We start from the raw sequence: 5,182 nt of genomic DNA, 5'->3' as shown, positions 1-5,182 counted from the left end.
GTCCATGTGTGTTGATGTGTGTGCGCGTCTCCATATGTGTGCGCATCTGCGTGTGTGTGTGCGTGAGCGTGCGCATGTCAGCAGAGACACTTCCACCATGGTGTCATGTTCGGCCCCGCGGCCGCCCCCTTCCCGTGCGTCCCGCAGGATGCCTCAGGCTTGAGGGAGGTTTTCCTTCCTGTGCACACTTTTAGGGAGCTTAGACTGTAACGAAAGCCCCTCTTCAGGGTGTTTGAAGGCCAGCGCTCTCCTGCCTTCCAAGGCCGAAGCCCTCCGTGGAGCTGCCGGGCGGTGGCGGGCGGGTCTGGGCAGCAGGAAGGTGTCGCTGGCCGCGTGCTGGCGGGAAGCGGCTGGGAAGCGCGCCTGCGCAGTAGCGTGTGGCTGGGCGCTTGCTCAGGTCTTTGTTTCGAGGACACAGATCTCCCTCAAGTGGCGCACGCACGTCCGCGCCCCGCTGCCGGGCCGGGCAGGAAACGTCCCCGGATGTGCCCCGTGCTCTTCTCTTGTCACTTTTTCTCTGTGTGTCCCAGTCGGGGTCGGCGAGTTTTCTCTTCTGTGACCCAGAGCTCGGGGCAGCATGCTCGTCCTGGGAAGGGCAGGGCAGACGGCGCTGAGACCCTGCTGGGCTCGGTCTGGAGCCGCCTCCCGCGTGTCCCAGCACTGGCACGGGTGCCACCTCCCCCAGCCGCCCCATGTGCTCGCAGGCGCAGGGCCTCCAAGACCCCTTTCTGCTCTGGGCTGTGCTGAGAGGCCACAGCACCGCAGAGCTGCAGTCGCCCCCCTGCGGGGCCCCTGGCCACCCTCCTGCAGCTCGGTGAAGCGCAGCCACCAGTGAGAACTCAGCTGAACCCGGAGTCTGGGGAGGGGTGTGTGAGGAAGGCAGCCTGAGTGTGCAAGAGCAGCCTGGCCATACGTGCACACGCACCGCCAGGGCCTGGCTTCCGAGGCGAGCAGAGGTGCTGCCCTGAGGGCCGTCTGCCTGCAGTGACACCATGTCCCTGCTCTGTACGTGCCCTGGCGCCCGGCCAGGTCAGAGGCAGGTGGGTTGTCCCACGTCCTGGGGGACTGACTTAGCCGGTGGTCCGGAGGCTGAGTGCTGGGGAGCGGGGACCCAGAGCCACTTGGCACCAGGCCCAGTGTGCACACGCCGGTTTGCACAGCCTGTGCCAAGTCCACGCCACAGGTGGCAGAGATGCTGCAGCTGGAGAAGCAGACGTGTGCCCATAGGGCCCCAGGCCTGCCCTTGTCTGTCAGGACCCACATTTGGGGGAGAGGACTGAAAACAAGGACAGGCCGAACCAAGCTGCCATTTGTCCTGGTCCCACTGGCGCCTGTTACGGGGGCCAAGGAGTTAGATGCTGCAGCCTGCTCAGGGCCTTCCCTGGACACGCTCGTGTCCCTCCGCCCGGGCCCCTGCCGCCACCGCCCTTCCTCCAAGGGACACAGAAACCCATTCCTTCCTGCCTTAAATGTCACCTCCTCAGAGAAGCACCTCTTGACCCTTGGCCTCATGTGACTAAGTCAGTGTGCACAACACACTGCACGCCCTTGAGTGAAACTCGCCGACTCACGGCCCCTGCCTGGGTACAGGCCTGCCAGGGAGACCACAGCGCCCGTGGGGGTCTGTCCCTTCTCCGTCTTGCCCGCTGTGTAGCGACGGGGGCTCGCTTAGGGGTCAGCCTGCGCCCAGAGCCGTCGCGGGTCAGGCGCGCTGAGGAGAGCCCATGCGCCGGGCTGGACGTGGCCCACGCCGCCTGGCCCAGTTCACACCCAGGGACCCGCAGCCAATGGGCATGTAGGGTTTTTGATGGCTCTTCCAGGGCGTTTCATCTGGAAGTGACCTTGACAGCGTTGGGAAGACGCCCTTCGTCAGGCAGCGGTGGGTTCTTCCGGCCGCTGACCACGAGGCGGCTGCAGGAGCGTGTCTGCCCCACCCTCAGCTCTCGGCGCTGCGGCCGTGTCACCCTCTCCCGGAGCCTGAAGGCGCCTGCCTCGCCGAGTGACGGTGTGGGCGCCCGGCAAAGCGCTTTCGGGCCGTCGCATAGCTGTTCAGAATCGCTTCGGTGTGTTTTGTTGCTTGCAAATAAAAGACTCTTGGGATTGTCACAATGTAGTCTCAAATGACCAATTTAATAAAAAGTAATTTTAAAAAATTATTACCAAAAGTGTCATTTTTTTGCAGCAAATCTTTTAATTAAAAAAAAAAAGTGGCATCTAAGAAACGCAAAGCACGTTCATGTAGAGTGAAACTGGCAGTCGACGAATTGTCTGGAACGCTCGTGTGTAAGAATTGCCACGTTTCGAGCACCTGTGCCCTTGACCCAGCCGGCTGTGGCTTAGCGAAGGCAGCGGCGATGACGGTCACTGTGCAGAGCTGAGGCCACCTGCGCGGGGCCTGGGACGTTGGCACACAGCAGCGGGTGGCGGAGGTGGCACCGCCCCTCCCCCGACTTCCTGCCCTCACGGCCTCCGCCTCAGCGGCACGGTAAAAGACTCCCGTTTTGGGGCAAATTGTAATGTTTTTAAGCGTATTCAAGTAGGATGACAGGTTGGACATTTTTCTGTATTTTCGTCCCATTTTATTGTTTTGCTTATTTACGTTTTTTAAAGTAGACCTAAATCTGAGTTATAGTCACACTCCACATGAACGGGCATCGATCGGCGCCCGTGAGGACAGTGCGGAGAAGCAGAGCCACACGTCTGCGCCGCTGCCGTGCGAGGCCTTCCCGGGAGGCCGGGGCCCCAGACGCGCGTGGGAGCCGTGTGTCCCCACCCGGCAGTCTGCAGCCTGTCACCAGAAACACAGGGTTGTACCCTTAATTAGCGGCTTAAAGACCTGTTCTGAATGCTGATAGGACAAGCCGATGGCACCAAATCAAAGCTTCAGAGCTGATGAGACAGATGGTTCTCTGCAAATACGGCTCCAACCAGCTTCATTCTGAAACACGGTGTCTGGTGTTCACGAAAAACGGCACTTTCTTCATGTCCGTCTCTTGCCTCCTTCCTCCACCATGGTGTCCGCTCCGTGGTGAGCAGCTGGGTGTGCACCCCGTCCCCCCCACCCCGCCTGCTGTTCTCACAGCCCCCACTGCCAGGGAGTACCCCGCCCCCAGGCCCCGCCCCCCAGGGCCACCTCCAGGGAGCGCCACCCCACCGGCATCTGCCCTGCGCCTCGCTCTGGCTGGCTTCTCCGGTCGCCCCCCCCCAGGGCGTGCGCAGCCCGGTGCGGGGTGACACGCGGACCTCCTGTTCACGGCACCGCTCGCTCGTCTTCGCGAGCCCCACGCCTTCCCCCGCGGGGCGGTGACCACGTTCGGGGCCACGGAGCACGTTCCCACGGTTGGGACAAAACGGACCTGGTTTCTGTGACTTCAGGTGGAAGTCACTCTAACCCACATCGTCTCTTCCCCTGCATCACGCTGAACCGGATGACACGGCTGACGTTCCTGTGGTTTCGACCTTCAGAAACGTCCGTTTCCTGTGGTTCAGTCCACCATTTGGTCGAGGGCGTGAGGGGGCCTCAGAGACGGTGGGCAGGCTTCCGAGAGTCCACGAAACCCCAAAGTTCCCCGCCAAACAGTGTGAATGTGCCCGTGACCTCACCGGTCGGTGAGCGGTTCCTGAGCCTGGGGCACGATGCAGTCCTTGGGTGGCAGCGAGGGCTGCAGGTGGCAGGAGTGTGTCCTCACCCAGCTCTAGGGACGGGGCGTGACCGGTGTGCCTGTGGCTAGTGGTCACGGTCACAAAGGGCACACTCAGCCCCCACACGTGCACTGAAGTGTGGAGGGCACGAGGAGGGAGCCCCAGGACGAAGGGGAGGTACTTCCGCCCGCAGCGTGCACTTGGCCCTGGGACGTCCCAGCACGTGGGACATGCACAGGTGGGGGCACCGAGGCCTGAGCGCTGTGTCGAGAGGTTGTCGCTGGCTACCTGTGCCTCGTTTGCGTTTCAAAGTTGTAGTCATCGTCCGTAATTAACGTCACTGCAGAGGGAAGGGCGTCCGCTCTTGCCCGCCTGCTTACCGCTGCCAGGGAAGTCTACCCAGGCCCTGCCGCTCGCCGTGTCCTTCTGCAGTGGCGTGCTGTGCCCTCCCATCAGGTGGCCGACCGGAGGCCCCCTCGGTCCCCAGCTGAGATTCAGCCAGGCTGTCAGAGACGGCCTCACTGCGTCCCAGGGGGCAGCGTGCACCCTGCGTTCACTCTAAGTGGTGATCCTGCAGCGTGACACTTGGCAAACACACTGATGCCACTGCTGCTGAAGTCAGGGCGGTGCCTGCAGCCCTCGGGCGCTTCCCCAGGGGTCGGACACGGCACACCGCGCTGGTGGCAGACGGACGTGCACGGGGCATCGTCCTCTGATTCCTCCTCAATGTTCGGTGCTCGGCCGAGTCCTCCGCGAGCTAATACTGTGTAACCGAGTGGACCGGTCTCCACAGGCCTGCCGCCTCATGCCCGTGTGCTCCACGCTGGCAACCTGTGGCACCACCACATGTACGCCTGTGTGGGACACACAGCCCAAGTTTCAGAGTCCACCAGCACCCTAAGGCCGATCAAAAATAAATCCCCTGGTGATGCTCGGAACTGCCCTCCTCCCTCTGTGCTCCGGGGACGTCAGCGGCTCCACTGTCCAGCATGCGTGTTCTCAGCTGAGGCCGGCTGGGAAACCTTGGTCCCTCCCCCGGTGCACGTTCTGGTGGTGGTGTCACCCGGTGACATTCCTGAGCCGTCAGTCTTCCCCTCGGTCAGACTTGCCTTCGGGTGAGACCCACGCGCAACTCTGCGTGTTCTCGTTCTCCCGTCAGCTGTGTTTGCTGAGTGTGGCCGTGCGCTGGGACCCGTGCGCCTCACGTGACAGTCGAAGGTGTCAGCAAACACGCAGGCCGGCTCGCTCCGGGGTGTCCCATGCACATCAGCACCCGCTGTGCGTGTGGCCTGTCACGTTGCCGCCAGAGGCTTCGGCTCCTTCCCTGGGCGGTACGCGACAGCGTGGGGCAGGGTGTGGGGTGCGACACGCTGGAGTGTTCCCAGACCGTCCGGGCCGCAGGAACAAAGGGGCCGAGATCTGAGACCCCACTGTGTCTGCCCAGCTCAGGTCTGTGGATGGGCTGGAAAGTGCGAACCGCAGCCAAACGCCGAGGCAGGCAGCAGAGGACCTTCCAGGAGCGGTGTTCACGGTGGACGCC

The 5,182-nt window shown here is 62.7% G+C and overlaps 1 protein-coding gene across 1 annotated transcript in view; it reads left to right on the top strand.

Moving 5' to 3' along the window:
* The window catches only part of DLGAP2 (DLG associated protein 2), a 246,057-nt gene that overhangs the window by 159,053 nt on the left and 81,822 nt on the right, over positions 1–5,182 (top strand). The gene's annotated exons all lie outside the window — the stretch shown is intronic.

The sequence above is a fragment of the Pteropus vampyrus genome, unplaced genomic scaffold (assembly GCF_000151845.1).
Source record: "Pteropus vampyrus isolate Shadow unplaced genomic scaffold, Pvam_2.0 Scaffold338, whole genome shotgun sequence".
Classification (NCBI taxonomy): Eukaryota; Metazoa; Chordata; class Mammalia; order Chiroptera; family Pteropodidae; genus Pteropus; species Pteropus vampyrus.
Note: the sequence above shows the minus strand (reverse complement) of the source record. Positions and strands in the feature narration are given on the sequence as shown.